At 41.9% G+C, this 16,699-nt stretch overlaps 1 protein-coding gene across 14 annotated transcripts in view; it reads left to right on the top strand.

Annotated features, from left to right (window-relative positions):
- The window catches only part of CELF4 (CUGBP Elav-like family member 4), a 697,556-nt gene extending 692,312 nt beyond the window's left edge, over positions 1–5,244 (top strand). For 13 of the 14 annotated variants that reach the window (XM_030969503.1, XM_030969501.1, XM_030969500.1 and 10 more), the window contains one exon: positions 2,941–5,244. The gene's annotated coding sequence lies outside the window, so the exon portion shown is untranslated. The remainder of the gene's footprint in view (positions 1–2,940) is intronic. The other variant, XM_030969489.1, reaches the window with a different exon arrangement.
- The last annotated feature ends 11,455 nt before the right edge of the window (positions 5,245–16,699 follow it).

Here is a 16,699-nt window from a genome sequence, read left to right as displayed (position 1 = left end):
TCCCTTCCCTTCCCTTCCCTTGCCTTCCCTTGCCTTCCCTTGCCTTCCCTTGCCTTCCCCTTTATTTTCCATTACCTTTTCAATTCAAGCCAGAGCTAAATGCCAAAGGAGCAAATGTCCTTCTTTTAATGATGCTGATTTAGGAACCATTGTATCATCTGACTCCTCCTACAAGTCTGCTTCCCACACCATACCAGCATTGCTGTTTCAGAGCCCGCCGTCCTGTGAACTGCTAAATGGACATGCAGCAGCCAGTAGTAGCTGCTTTCCTTTTCGGTTTTCTTTTTTGTTGTTGTTGTTTTGTTTGGTTGTTTTTTCGGGTTTTTTTAATTTATTTATTCTCAGTAGCCAAAGTAGTTCTTGGCCTGTTACTCCCCCGTGATTTTAAACTTGGGATGCAAACCAAATCAGAGCGATCCCTACTCCGGAGTCGGTGCGAGGCAGTGGAGAGGCTCCCGGAGGATTCTGGCCAGCCATCCAGCGAGGCCCAGGAGGCTGGGGGTGGTGTGGGGAAGGCCGGTGGTAACGAAAGCATTCTGGTTGGCAGTGAATGTTTTTATTTTCCAGACTCCGCAAACCGATCTGTGTCTGCGCTCATCCATTCAGTGCATGCTCTCCTCAACAGCCGCTGCATCACGCTCTGTTCCTGTTCGCTGTTGACCGTGTGTCCACATTTAAGTGTGTGTTTTATGTGTGTCTCTGGCTAGGCCTTCTCCATCCTTTTTTTTTTTTTTTAATTCTTCCTTACTTTCTTTTCTTCTTTTCCTTTCTTTTCTTTCCGTTCTGTTTGTTTTGCTCTCATTCTTGTTTCGTTTTCTATAGTTTAATGGCAAGTATTTCCATTAGAAATTATTTTTGATTGATGCTGTGTTTGTAACATTTTTTTTAATTATTATTTTTATATATATCTTCTTTCCCCACCTTTCCCTTTTTCCACACTATATATAAATATATATATATAAAAAATCTTTTCTTCTTTTGTCATTCAATCAAATTCCAACCAAGAGCCAGTCAAATCCACCACAGTCTCGCGCTGAGCTAGGAAAAAAGTTCTCGTAATGACATGAAAGTGGAGAATACAGTTCCCCAGGCCGTAAGTTCAAATCAACTCGAAGTTGAAAGTGTGACATGATGGCGTCATGTAACAAGCTAAGAATTGGTTGCATGACATGCCGTCAAGTTTCGTGCAGGTGCCGTGATTGAAGCATTTTTCTTGGATGTTGTATCAGTTGATGATTGGCCAGTCATGATCACATGTGCCTTTTTTGACTTTGTGCTGCCACAATTTTTTGCTGTGCTCATTTTCGTTTTGTTTTTGGTGCTTGCAGTGGTTTCTTTATTTGTCGTTTGATTTCTCGTCAGCGTTTTATGCTTCTTTAGATGTCACATAGAAGGAAAAAAAAAAGATGGATTCCTAATTCTTTAGAAAAAAAATGGGATTGTTGTAACTACAGATAATTTGGAAAAAAAAGTAGAGAGAAAAATGTGTGGTTAATTTTTTGCACTCAAAATCTTGTGATTATTTTTTTTTTCCGGAGAATTGGGGCCTTTTTCAATTGACACCTTTTTTTCCCCCTTAGGATATTTCAAATCACTTTCTAAAAATTTTAAAAAAGAAAAAAACAAAAACGGAAAAACCAAATCAAAAATAAAAAGACTAATGATAGTAATGGTAGTTTGCAAACTATAGCAACCAAAAAAAGCAACCCCAAGAAAAGCCTCATTGTATGTCTTTTCAAGAATTCCTAATTCTAAGGTGCCATATTACAGCAACTCCAGCAAAAATTAATTGCTTAGAGGGAGGGAGGGATTGAGTGGGAAAAAACCCCATCCAGATCAAAAAGCAAAATGCATCTTTTTGTTTACAACTGAAAAAGGGTCCTTGACGAGTGTTTTTTAATTTTTTATTATATTATTATTTTTGGTGTTGTAATTGTTTAGACTGCTGTGTACGGTTTGCTGTTTGTTGAACCAACAGTGTGAAAACCTGCCAGCATGGATTGATATTCCGCATGACACTTTTCCACCAGAGTGGACCTTTTGCAGTTTCTAAGTTTCTTGATGTAATAAATCACCGAGTGTATAAGAAGAACCTGCTTGCTAGAAGGAGATAAGAGCTAATCCTTAATGATTAAGCATCCTACTTAAATGTCAAGCCTAGTCGGATCATGATTATATTTTTTTAAATAATTTTTTTATTTAAGAAATGTTAGCTTTACCTTTTTTTTTCCCCCCAAAAAAAAGTTTACTCCAACAGTCTTTTTTATTTAACCTCCTGTAAATTGCCTGTTCAAAGTCCTACTTTCTGACACTCACAAAGGAGTAGATGTTATTGGCAGCTACATCTCCACAGAAAGCTCATACACTGTCAAAGATGGCACCCCATTAAAATGTAGTACTCCCCTCTCCTGATGCCTTTCACCCTACAAAAGCCTGACAAGCAAGATTGTGATCTGGCACTGCAAAGCGGCACTTAAAAATTATTAAAATGCCGCTGTCTTCACGTGTGTAGTGATGCAGATTTACATAGACACGCCCTAATTTTATTTTTATTTATTATCATTATTACTAATAGGAACAATTGTGTTTTTCTTTATCATGATCGTGACTACCTTGCTTACTTTGGGTTTGATCCGGTTCCCACTGAAGTCAAGGGGAATCCTTCTGTTGATGTTAAGTGGGAGCAGAATCAGAGCCAAGGCCTTCAAAAGCAAAACACCAAAGCAGAAGCCCCATCCTGTCCCAATTGAAGGGAGAAGAAAGCATCCATTACTTTCAAAGGGAGCAGGATTGGGCCCAAAAGAACAGGCTTGATTTTAATTTCATTTTCATTTTTAGGTCTTTTTTTCCCCCTTCCTGTCTCAAATATTCCCCCCACACCTTCCCTACTTCCCCCTCCCCTTTTTGATTTAATTTGCAATGATCTTCTTCATTTTTTAGGGCAGCAGCTGAATGGGCCACATTTAGAAAAAAAAAAAGTATATATATATTAAAAAAAAAGTGAACTGTTGGATTACATCTTTGACATATCAGCAAATATCAGTCGAGCTGAAGACTTCAGACCTATTCTCTCTTTGTTTAGACTGTAACATTTCTTCAAGAAAAGTATCACATCTGCTGACTTCGAAGGACATGCGCTTGAAAACAAACAAACACATAAAGTAAAATCAGAGCAGGAGGAAGATGAACCGGGATTTCTGAAGAGACACTGATATCACCACAGCGGCTTTTCTTCAAACAGGAGATGCAAACCTGGATTCTGGCAAAGGAGTGCCTGTTTGCCACCAAGGATGCGGTTACCATGCAAGACCCATGGTAACAGTCACTGAGCATCTTTATCTGTCATTCCTTAGCTATATAGGGACCAAAGGACAAAACTTTTTACCGCAGACTTGTAGCTGTATGTAAAATATGGAAGTTCTTTCCTTTTCTCTGAGCTGTTCCTAAAACAGTTTTTGAGAGCGATTATATGAAATATGTAAAACCTAAAAAAAAAAAAAAAACCAAAAAAACACAAAAAACACAAAAAACACCAAAAAAAAAAAAACAAAACACAAAAAATTACAAATGCTTAAATGCTTTTAAAATGGCAAGATAATAGTTCTTTGATACTTTGGGAGGTTCTTTGGTTATACATTAATTAGAGTCTATGAAGCTTTCATATGGTTTTCTGTATAATACGCAAGGATTGCGTTGTTAAAGGCAGGTAAGATGGATATCTATGAAAAGCAAAAAAAAGTAAATAAATAAATACATAATTAAGTACATAAAAAGGCATAGAAAAGAGAAAGGAAAGATGGTTGATATTAAATGGAAAACAAAAAGGTTTGTAAATGCTTCTAACTCTCCCCATTTAAAATCCTAATAGTTGTACAGAATTTAAAAAAGAAAGTTTAAAATACCTATATAATAGAAAAAAATTAGACAACATAAAAATAAAAAAAAACAAAAAAGCAAAAAAAATAATACTACATAGAAGTTAGCGTTAATGCTAAAAACAAAGATGTTGTAGAACTGTAATTTTGTAGAGTTTAGATTGAGCATAAATTCCTACTCTCTGCCAATTGCTGTTGGATGCTGTTATTTATCGAGGAGAAAAAGGAGAAAAATGGCTATTTTGGCAGCTTTTTTAACTGCAAGCATTCCAGCTATTAAAAAATAAACAAGACAAGACTCAATTCTGTAGACAATGCAAATGGGAAAAAAAAAAAAAAACAGCTGTCTTTTTATCAGACGTTAGTTCTAACTTGAACAACAAAACACAGCTAAACGCTTCATGTCTTCATGATCTGCTGTCCGCAAAATTCCCATCATCCTATGCTTCAGTAGCTTCCATATTTGCTCTAGAAACCTTCAGGGCAAGGGATTAGCCTAGTACCTTAATCTTAAAAAAAAAAAAAAAACAAAAAACCTAAAAAACCTAAAAAACCTTAAAAAAAAAACCATAAAAAGTAAACTAAAGAAACAATCTCTTTGAAGAATTTCTGAAACTGTTTACAAGGAATTTTGAAAAACAGGGGGATGTTTAAAAAAAAAAAAGATGCTGGCTCTGTTTTCTGTAAATAAATTTGCATATTTTGTAGGACTTTTAATTGTAATGATAGAGAAAAAACAAGGAAAACTATTTAATGAAAGCACGATATTTATCTTTGGTAAATGACTTTAGAGCAGTTAAAAATAAGACATTGCTTTAAAAAATCTGACTCAGAAAAAACAATGAATTATTTAAGAACACATATATTTTAAAGAATATCATATTTATTATAATTTATTTTCACAGTCTTAAAACTTGATTTACATAATTCTCACACTTGTTTGCATCCATTGAGCAGTGTGATAATTGTTTTTGATTATTATTTGGTTATACTCTTGTTTTTGGTTAATGCTCTTGTTTGTTTTTCTCAGTATTTTTTATTTCAATCTCAAACTTCCTGTCTTTGTTGTTTTTTCCTTTTTGGTTCCTTTTCCTTTTTTTTTTTTTTAATGTTAATTTTGATTACATATTGGGCCTGACCGTGCAGTCCTTACTCTTCCAAAACTCTCATGGGGATATAACGAGCATTTTGCCAGAGTAAGGACTGAAGCAAACTGAGCCCACAGCTAGGAAGTACAGATGTGTAACGCAGCTGCAGTTCCATACAACTGCTCTTTCACTCTCAATTCCCTAAAACTCCTTGTAATCTTCTGTAATTATTGAATGACGCTTTCCAGCTTAGCCCTAAATAAAGCACAGTTTAAAAAAAAAAAAAAGCCGTGTTCTTTACTTCTTGATGGCTTTTCTTAATGTGTTTGCTTTGAGAACAAAATGAATCTATTTCGACTCTTTCATTAATATACATTGTTTGAGTATCAGAACAAATCCCTTTGTTATATAAAACGTATCTCATTGGATTGAATTAATGACACTGTTTCATTTAATGTCTGCTTGATATTCCAGAGTGGTTTACCTTAAACCTAGTAGGTTAGAAGATCAAATAATGGTACATACAAATTAGTGTCATTGTAGCTCCCATTTGAAGCCTGTTGTTTGATTTCACGCTCATGGTTTTTTCATGCTGATAAGTATAGAGGCCAAAGCTCAGGACGTTGTTCCTTTTGCTGCTTTGGGAAAACCCTGTGAAATTGAGCAGTCTCCAGAGATGAGGCTCAATTTCTTCCTCAGCATCCCTCACATCTTGTGTTTGAATGGTTATTTTCCTTTCCCCTGAAAGGGCTGTACCAGATCACCTGAGCTGAGGTTGGGGCTGAGATCAGGAGCGTTCGCATTTTCTCCCTGATTTTTGCAGCCACATCTGCATTTGGACAAGTTGCACAGGCTAAACCCACCTCTAAATGAAACCAATGTGCTGGTTCATAATTTGAACTCTGTGGGAAGGAGTTCTGTAAGTAAAAACTCCTATTATTAATACTATCAGTTACTTAAGTCTGCTCAGGGCACTAGAAGTAAGAAATATAAATAAGATTATGAATACAAGGAGGGAACATGGTCAGTATTTGCTTTTCTTCGAAAGGTAAAGGCAAATACAAAAGTGCACATACACCAAACTTATCCCTGCTTTTCAGCAGAGAAGGTGCTCTGCAGAGGACAGAGTAGGCTAGAAATGTGGGAACTGGTCTCAGATGCCACTGAGAAAGAAAATGAGAACTAGATTTATAGTAAGAATAGGTTTCTATTCCAAAGGTTATTCAGCATCCTGTCCTGAGCTGCAGGGATGAACAGACAAAAGCACGGCCTCTTACCTGGGCCAGGCAGAGAATAAAGTGTGGGGGAGGGCTGATGAAAATCACTGCTTGAAGGAAGAAAACCTCACAACCAACAGGGAAGACTCAATTTCCCAAACTGGCATAGCAAAGGGGGAACTAAAAGGTGCTGCCTGATTGTCTCCCCACTTCCCAGGCTGCCTTCCATTCCCTCCTCTGTGACCTTCAGTATCCCCAGAGCTCTTCCCCACCCTGCTCGAGGTAGATGCTGTGTCTCTGCAGTGTGAGTCACATCCTGATGGATCTGCAAGAACACATCCCTGTCATCCAAGCAGGATGGGCTGCACCCCTGGGGCATCCAGCTGGGAACACTTCTGGCCAATGAGATACAGCTGGGGGCTGTTGACTGATGATTGTGAGACAAGATTTCATCTTGTTTCAGGTACCCTGCAATATACAGCAGATAAAATATCCAGTGTTGGAGGGCGATCAGCTCCCAAAAGGAGACCAGAAAACACTGTTAACATGACTCTATGACTTAGGTCAATGCCCCAAAATGTTACACTTTGCAGAGAAACCTTTGGCATTACTGGACTGGGAAAAGAGGATGTGAGGACAAGCAGGGACAATCCGTGACACAAGAGAGACCATGACCTTTCTCTCAGGACATGCCCATGAATTACACTGAAAGCTCAAAAAGTGGTCATATCTCCAAATTCAGCCCCCAGTGAAGGGAAGCACCACAAGGCTGTCAGCCTGCTGGAGGTTCATTTACACCAGAGGTTCATTTGCACTGGTGTGCTGGGAAATAAAGCACTGCTGTCACCACCCTGCTGCCTAAATCAAGCGATGGGTACTTGCCATACCCAGGTGTCTGGCTGTGGTAGAGGCACAGACTAGAACACAATGGGCTGAAGCACAAATGGTGACACAGTTTAACAGCTGGTTAAAACACCCTTCTCCAGGCTGTGCAGACACACCAGCCCTGATTTAAGTGTTTGTCTCAGAGAGACTCCATGCTTCTCTCCAGAAAAAGTTCATCCATTGACACTGCAGGTGCTGTAAAGTAAAACAAATGGCAGCACAGGCCTGCTTCAGCATGGGGCTGTGTTGTTGGGGCAGGCAATTATCCAAAGAAACATCCTAATCTGAAGCAATGGAAATTAAGAGACAGACCAGGTCTACCTGAAAGCCTGTAGCTGCATGTCTGTGTGCACCATCACACAGAACACTGCATTACCGAGGTTCAAAAGCCACTGCATGTCTGATGCTGCCTCCTCTCTCTAGTTTGTAGCTGCTAAGTCGCATTACATTAAACTAAAGGGTTTTTTATAGGTCAAACATTCATCTTTCACCAGTGTGCTCCTTGGTACCACTGTGATTATAGTAAAGTTCAGTCCTATACCCATGAGTAGTTCAAGGCAATCTTTGGTACAAGAACAGGGCATGGTTTGCTGTCATTCTTTGGGGAGTTCCATGAGGACACCTCAACCAACCATTTTCCTGTCCCTAAGAAAGCAGTTCATGCCCTCCTGGAGTCACTTTTCTATATCAGCATTTCTTGACATAAACACTGAGCCACTCAGCTTTTGCACACATAAGGTGAAAAAATTCCTCCTCCCACCTCCATCCCATTCCTACTCCAGGCAGATGTCCATTAGAAAACTTTATTTTATTAAAGGATAATATGGACTTCAAACAAGTCTTCAGAGTTCTGCCTGTTTTCCCTTTCTGTAACAAATATCAACATAATGTTTGGAAATGTCCTTGCAAAGCAAGGTCAGGACTCCTCCACCTCCAACATTTCAGTTTCCAACAGCACATTTCTCCCAGTCCCAAATATGACCTGGGTGCAGCAACTGTTCCATAGGTGTAGAACCATGAAAGGTGTTTGTGATCCCAGAAATAACTCACACATCCCAGGGAGATTGGCAGATGAGGAAACTAATCAGCAGGGGCTTCAGTGCAACACTGTGCAAGATTGTGCTCTGCACCACCTGGAGAGGGAAGCTGCTGAGGCTCTTCCTCAGTAATGCCCCTTAGAAAAGTTCATTTGAAACAGTCTGACTCGTCCTGCCAGTCCAGAGCCAATGAAATGGGAATAGGCTGCAAACTCAAGGCTGCCACCTGTTGAGCCTGAAAATGTCTTTTGGAATATCATTGCTGTCTGCTTGTTAAGGAAATCAGTTTTTAAAGCAGGTTTCAATACCACATCTTCTCTCCCACTACAGTAAACACATTAGAGCAAACACATCCCCAAAAAACACTCAGAAGGTTCCAAATCAGAGCCCTTGTGTTTCATTTATTAAGGGTATGAGGTCACTCTGGTGTCTCATAGAACGATGGAATTGTTTGAGTTGGGAGGAGCCTTTGAAGGTCATCTAGTCCAACCCCCCTGCATTGAGCAGGGGCTGGATCAAGAACCTCATCTCTCTGCACACTTGCCCTCACCATTGTGCAAGCTTCTGTTAACAGCCACGCAACCTGAAACCTTCCCCACATTTCCTCCGAGGAGCCTCTGTAACATCAGCACTGGCAAACACATAACAAATGCTGGGGGGAAGAAACACCCTCAAAGCAAACATCCTCTCACCATGGCATTCATGAGCTATCCTGAATTCTGGGTCTCAGTCTGGTAAGTTCTGAACTTGGCATGGACCTCCTCCAGCAAGCAAGATGAGGGAAGGTGTTTCCTTTCACAGGTGTAGGTAAGCACATGCCCTCCCCCTGTAAGCAGCAGCCTTGCAGGGCACAGCACATTCACAAGAAGAGCAGGTTCAGATTCTTCCCCATCCAGATGGACTTTGCCCCCTGAGGCTCCTGTGATACAGAAGATGGCCCTGATTATAAAATGGTAGGTCAGCCCAGGGAGGTGTTCCCAACTCCTCTCCTGTTTAGGAATCTGCCTCATCTTGTTTAGAAAGGTGGAAATAGAAATGGCATCAGGAAGTGGGTGACTCTATAACCTCTCCTAGGAGACCCAGGCTCCTAATACCACTCCTGAATATAACATACATTGTATGGGACACTGGCTCTCACCTTGGTACTCCTTAGTCTGACTGTCATGGCATTTTCTTGGAGTGTACTCATTGCTGGGTTGCAGCTATTGCTTTCAGCACTCAAAAAGAAGAGGTACAAACATGCAGGTTTGCAGTCAGCTGGTGAGTGGGTAGGTAAACTCTCCCCAGTGGGGAACCTCAGCCTGACATCCCAAAAATGGGTGCCTCTCTTCCCCCCAGAGAGAGAGAGGCCCCAAACTTCTCACCCTTTGAGGCAGATCCCATCACATATCTTTTTTTCTTCCACAGACGGCACAGAAAATGCAATTGCCTAATTCAGTGTGGTGAGTCCTACCAGATAGCAAAACACCCACAAATTAGGCATCATGACTGTGATGCCTCCTTTGTGATTCCCTCCTACAGAGGATGAGAGATGATTCCGCTTCAGCGAGCTACAGAGCAGGCTCCAAAACTGGAACGGTTGTCAGAATGCATATTGTACACAGATCCTCCTACCAACTCCTACAAGAAACGATTACCTTCCTTCAGCTAGAACAAAGAGCTATTAAGTGAGACAATGGGCCTAGCAGCATTGGTGAACCATCTGTCATCAAGCGTTAGACATTAGCAATGTCTTTTTTAAGCCAAGCCAATAGAAGCCCCCAGCCACTGTTACAATGGCACACGGGCAGAGATGAAAAGTGTCAGCCCAACTTATCCTTGGTTTAACTCCTTCCATTCAGTCTGTTCTGCTGCTGCTGCTTCCTGTAGCTACCCTAGCACATGCAGGACCACACAGATTTCTCACAATAACCATCCAACTGCACTTTGCACCACAATTCACACAAGTGCAGCAGACCTGGGCTGCTCTGGGGTGCCGGCTGATTTGTTTGGAGGGCTGGCAACCAGGAGACTGATATGAGACACTTTCCCTTCTAGACCAAACTCTCCTAACTCCACGGGACAGCGATCCCAAATCCCTCTAATTGTGTTCCAGAGCCCAGATGGCAAAGAGGGTCTGAGTCCCTGCGCACAACCCTGGTAGCTGATAAGCAGCAAGCGGCCAAGTGCAGGACAAGAGATGAAACATGAGATTTAGACTGAGATATAGAAAACTGAGGAGAGCAGGCTGACCCTATGTGTGGGAACAGTCATCAGGCTCCTCTGCCAAGCCTCTGCATCCCACTCAGTCAAAAATCCTGTTCTGTTCTGGTTGTACAGAACAACCCAAACCAAACCTGGACAAAGAGCTCTAGCTCTGCAGATTAAGCTCTGTAGCTTAAGCAGGGAGTTGTCCCATACCTGGCTTATTTACACCTATCAGTTTCCAGCCTAAAAGCCTGACCTTAAAGCTTTACTAAGTATTTTCTCTCTTTGATTACCAAGCTTTTGCAGTGCTGGGAGGGGGCTGAGTTAGAGTAAAACTGGACATCTAAGGTGTTTTATTTTTTCTAGAAGTAAGGAATCCACATAAAGCAACACATTTGCCTGAATGAATTACAGTTCAAATCCAGTTTAACTGGAGACTGGGGAATTTTTCCTTCCATGGAGGGATGGATACAACCAAATGCCAAATTTTAGGACAGGTTTTCACACACCAGATTTAAGGGAGCATTTCCTTCCCACAAACCACAAACAGCAGGTGAAGGTCTGCAGATGAAGGGAGAGGACAAACTTGGCCTGACTGGACAATGCTTTGCCTCTACCCAGATCATGTGGTCTTTGGTGGTTCTGGATCAGCGGGGTCCCTATCACTGCTCACAAGCCCAGCTGATGCTTTTTAGTTGCACTTTCAGCTGGGGACCCAGGGAAAGAATGAGATGTCACTTCTCAGTGGTTAGTCCTCCAGAGCTGCCTTGCCTGTCCCAGAGGTGAGGGGCCAATGGTGATGGCCAAGCATTACACCCAGCTGAATTAGGAAACATCTTCCATGCAGATGGAAACCAGCAAATCTCATCGGGGAGGTGGGGACTGAGAGAAGCCAAGTGAAGCAGGAAGTTAAACAGATTAGCCATGGTTTGTACTCACTATTTGGAACAGCCTCAGAGAGAGCACATGTGGTCGGGTACTGCATGCAGGAGAGAAGTGCTGGTGCTCCAGTGCACCCTGAGCTGAGCAGCAGTGACTCCCAGCCAACAGGCTGGAGGTGTGTTAATGCCAAGAGGCAACAGGTCCACAGGAAAGCAGGATTCAAGGGGTTTCAATCCAGCTTCTCCCACTCTCTGGAAATATAAATTCAAAGACAAATACAGAAGAGGGACAAAAATTAAATTTGAGCCAGAGGGACAGGAGCTGGTGAGAATCACATGGCAAGAACAGAAATGGTATGGATCAGAGACTTTCAGATCTTCAGCCATTTCACTGCATGAGTAATGTACAATGTGACTGGTATGGAGACTGAGTGAATCATGCTGGGTGGCATGCAGCACTGCACGTGCTAAACAGATCACTGGGCTCTTGCATGACCTGCCCTGGTCGCTGTGAAATGGCACCATTTTCATGGTGACTGCAAACACCCATGAAGAAGGCACACTGCTCCACAAATTCTTCCAGTGGCTGGTCTTTTATAAAGCTCCTCCCATGTCTTTCCAACTGAGGTTATGAAAAGCATTCAACAATGGCCTCTTTCTGCAGCAAAATAAGTTAATGGGGACATTTACAACTGCTTTCAGTGAACACCTTACAAAAGTCAACAAGAAACTGCAATTTTAGTGTGTCAAAGGAGCCAGAACATCAGAATGTCCCAACATGCCCATCTTTTGCCCAATAAAATCCACAACTGGTGTGACAAGCTGTAATAGACAAACAGCTACACTCTGTCATTCTTCTGTGCGAAAACACCTTTAGCCCTTTGCCTTATCAGGCCTAAAGTCATTTCCTTGGCAATAAGATCAACAGAAACCTCTGCATTTTTCTTCCGATAGTTAAATTATTTATGAGCTTTGAAAATAATCCCACTTTGTCTTCTAACCCTAGTTTTGCATATATATATATCGACCCCTGTGAATTCTTCAGCTAAAATATGCATTCATTACAAAAGCATTTCAGGGTGTTTTTTTCTTTCCTCTTTATCTACTTGTTTGAATATGTTGTAAACTTGATTAATGTTGCCTTCTAATCTCTTTCTTTCTAGAGAGAACACCTGGAGCTCTTTTAACCTACCTCAAATAAAAAATAAAACCCAAGAGACAAACAACCCAAGTGGCAATGTCACACTTCCACAACCCTTTCCTTTCCCTGGCCAAGAATTTCTCCTCTTCTAAGAGGATGGACACACGGGCAAAACTTGTGTCAATGAACCTATAGGGCCATGGGCTTCTTCTAAAGCCCCTTTCCTTATGCACCTAATAACCTGCTTAGTTTCAAGCCTCTCTCAGGCTGGAATAGTTTGGGGAGATTTATGACAGCAATTCTTCTGGTTCCTTTCACAATGTGTTTTCCGCTATTCTCATCTATCGCTCTGCCAACATGCATCATTTATTTAATACCAGTCACTAGCCACATTAAGCTTTTTTCTTTTCTTTTTCTTTTTTTTTTTTGCCTTTTTTTTTTGTGGAGGACATTCCTCCCCATACCTGGAGAAATCATGCAAGTAAATAACACCTGAGCCAAGAGTATTGGACCTGCCTTTTCTGCCTCCATCCACAGGTTTCCAGGGGTATCAATCATCCCCGAACTAGGATTCTTCTCATTTTAATTATGGTAATATCGCCATAATTTCATTCTCGTTAACAGCAATTGAATTTCAGTCTCTGCAGATGGTGGAGCTGGACAGTTACCAAGCCACATGCCATCTTGAGAGGAGGTTATGGACCAGTGCTTAGCCTGTGGCAGTGCTGCTCAGCACCATTTCTGGGTTGCATCACTTCAGTTTACCCATTTGTGAAATGGCATATGCCTTTGCCTCATACTGGTTTTGAGATTTACAAAGGACACTTCTAAAAATAGAGAGTCCACTGCCCAGCTAGCTCATTCTTGTTACAATACAACCTGCCTGCTTTGACAATTTCAGGACAGACACTCCTCACAAGGAGCCTCAGGAGAAGACAAAGGAGAAAAAGTACAAGGTGCACCAGGATAAGTTTGTTCTCAACATAGGAAAGACATTTTTTACAGTGAAAACTATCAATTACAGGAACAACCTCCCCAGGGATGTGATAAAGTCTCCATCACTGGAGGTTTTCAACATGCCATTGTATTCCACTGGGTGCTAGATAATCTCATCCTAAGATCCCTTTCCCATGAAAATTTGGACCACATGAACTTTGTAGGTCTCTTCCAACATGGGATGTTTCATGATTCTGTGGTGCTGTGGTTGTTGCAGTTGTGCACAGATGTGTGGGTATGTTACCATGATAGACACCAACCCTCTGAACCCCCCCATGGGAGCAGTGTAGTCCCCAAATCACACCAGTGCTGATGGGAAGGACCTCTGTGGTTTTCTCATCCAGCCTCACACTGAAATCAGGTTGGGCCTTCTGGGTGTGTCCCTTGCTATGCTCACAAAATAAAGCTATTAAAGGCTACACAGGTAAATTTGTATGGCCACAATCACACCTATGCTGTGGGGACTGGCAACCAGTGCCACCCCTCTCCTCACCATTGTCCAGCCTGGTGGATGGACCGGGGTTTGCTGCATCTCCTTCCTGGACTGGGTTTCTCTTCAAGGAAAACTAGTGTGGATTGGGTGAGTGGCGAGCACAAAAGCAGTCATCACCCAGAGAAATACTGGGGTATGCAGAGGGCCCAGGACCTCAGTGCACAAAATGAGGAGCTAGTCTGCCCCACACAGCAGCTCCAGTTCCACCCAGTGGAGAATAGGTGGTTTCCCAGATGTCCCCTGTGATAATCCATCACTGCCTTTCCTCACCAGCACTGGTCCACCATCTGTGAGGTACCAACACATTCCAGGCAAAATCCTCAGCTCTAAGTTAAGGGAAATCCCGCTGCTCCCTGGCTGACAGGCAGAGGAAACTTCAGCTTAAACCTGGCTACAAGTCAGAAATCAATACTGCATAAACCAAACTGCACCAGTTCTGCAGGAAAGGCCTAACGTTGTGACTGAAAATGTGATGAATGATTTTTACATGGATTTCATGTTTGGGCTGTTGGGTTTTTTAATCCAAATACAGAGTCTGGTAAGGCAAATAGAAATTATAATGGACTATTGCAGCTTTCTGGTCTGAGGAACATATTAAAATCTCTTCAGGAGATGATATCTGACCAGCTTCTTATGCAACTGTTGCCTCCTCCTACTCCATTTGACAGCTGACCTCCCTGATAATCAAAGTAAGACGCAGATGGCAGCTGCACAGCCGAGGTAAACATGAAATGGTCTCTGTGACAGCCCAGAAGAGTCATTGTTTTCCCATCCCTAAATCAGATGGCAATCTAGGATCCCAGCCAGACCTGTCTTCCCCCAAGCATTAAAAGCGCACAATGAATGAAGAGGCACCGTAGTCAAAAGGGTGAGAAACAGCCTCAGTAAGATTTTGTGTTGCACTTCAGGTCTTCAGATACTTTTAGGATATACTTTTAATCCATGGCAAGGAGTTTGATTTTCTTTAATTATTTAATATGTTGGTGGGGGATTAATTAAAACATGAGAGAGAGTCACTTTTTAAGGGCAAAAGGTTTTGAATTCCGCTTGCTTGATCAGGATGACAACAGTATTTATGCTGATGGCCAAAAAGGGCATTTCTGACTCCAATTCCATTTCCAGAAAACATTAACTTTGCCTCACGGTGGCTTATTTGAACCAGCACACGTCGCCAGGGGTTGAATAAGACAGTTCCTCCACACTCCATGACGGAGTACCGACACTTACTAAATTATGCTGTTAAATACTGTAGTATGGCCATAAAATACAATGAAGGCCCGTGGAAAGGTGCCAGCCCCTTTCTGAGAGAGAGAGAGAGAGCACTTTTTGGAACCCTGCCTGTGGCCCGTAATTTTCACTTCCTCCTACTACAGTGTGAAGTGACATGAAAGGACTTGTAAAGTCAAGTCCAGGAGGCTGGTGGGGATTTGAAGGAGTGAAGATGAAGTTAGAACATCGTTGGTAGCATTTGACCTACTTGAACTTTGCCGGGAAAGAAGGAAGGAGCCAAATCTCCCACACACCTCTATAGCAGACCACGCTGAGGGAAAGGAAAAAAAAATTTTAAAAAAATTCCAGACTGCAAAAATCTACATTTTTCAGCCCAGACAGGGGCAAAATATTGAAAACATAGAAACTTCTAATGGAGAAAACTGTTCAGTCAAAAGCAGCAAAACTTGGCAGAAATGTTTCTGGCTAGCAAGATATTTCAGTATTTATTGGGAGATGGCACTTGGCGAAGGAAAAGAACCAATGGCATGGGATGGGATGATGGAAGAATTGCTTACACAGACAGTGTTGTTAGGTGCTGAGCAATGCACATGGACCTTGACATGTACAACCAATAATGAAGTCCTTTAAGTCCAGCAAGCTCAAAATTTAATGCCTTTTTTTACTAGTGATTACAAAGAAGTTGAGGGATAGAGAAGGAATTAGAATGGACCTTTGTGAAAAATATTTCAGCAGGAAAGATTTTTGCTTCTCCACTGGTCATAATCTGACTTGTCACACTCTGTGTGTACCTAAAACCCTTCAGTGCAGGAACACAGACAAAATGGTGTTGCCCACAAAGCCTAAAATCAAGCTGAGGAACAACAACAAAAACAAAACCAATACAGGACAACTATTCAGGTCAGCCCAGTGACAGCACCTGGCAGACAGCACACACAATATTCTGCCCTCCTGTTTGCTACCACAGTTCTACAGAGGTTGGTTAGCTCATCAAAGGAAGGCTGAAAATAATAGAGAGGTGGAGATAGGTGAGCAGAATTCCACAGAAAATTTTGTCTTTTATGTTGACACATATCTTGATCTATTTCTTATATCCCCTCACCTACAAACTTATACACAAATCCAGCCAACCACTCAGCCTAAAATGTGTGCCCTTAGTTGTCTTGCATGTAAGCTTTCATCAGATGGTCAAAACTAGAGAGCAGCAGAATTTTCTTAGCAACAGTGTTTGAACAGAGACACACTTGGATTTACCCAAACCACCCTATGTTCATTTTCTAGGCTGGGCGTCCACTGGAGGTGAATCTCTGTTACACACTGTCTCTGGAGTAGACCGAGCTTGAGGCATGGCTTTCAAATTCATTAAAAATTCACAACAGCTCTGGTGGCTGCAGAAAACCTTCACATGGTTCCTAGGGATAACTCTGTCAGCAAAACTCAGAGCTACCTTATTCCACACAACCTGCTTCTTAAAACCCTGTCCAGCCCAGGCACACGTGGACAGTGATTGCCAGAAGCGCTTCTTAGGGAAAGGATTTGAAGGAAGCTGTTAAGCCCAGAGAGACAAGACAGCCTGGAGAGCTCCTGCCCAGCCCCTCCTGCCACTAGAAAGGAGGGAAACAGCACTGGGAAGTGCTTTGCCTGAATTTCAGTATGCCTGACACTGTCA

Source organism: Camarhynchus parvulus, chromosome Z, assembly GCF_901933205.1.
Source record: "Camarhynchus parvulus chromosome Z, STF_HiC, whole genome shotgun sequence".
NCBI classification, from domain to species: Eukaryota; Metazoa; Chordata; class Aves; order Passeriformes; family Thraupidae; genus Camarhynchus; species Camarhynchus parvulus.
Note: the sequence above shows the minus strand (reverse complement) of the source record. Positions and strands in the feature narration are given on the sequence as shown.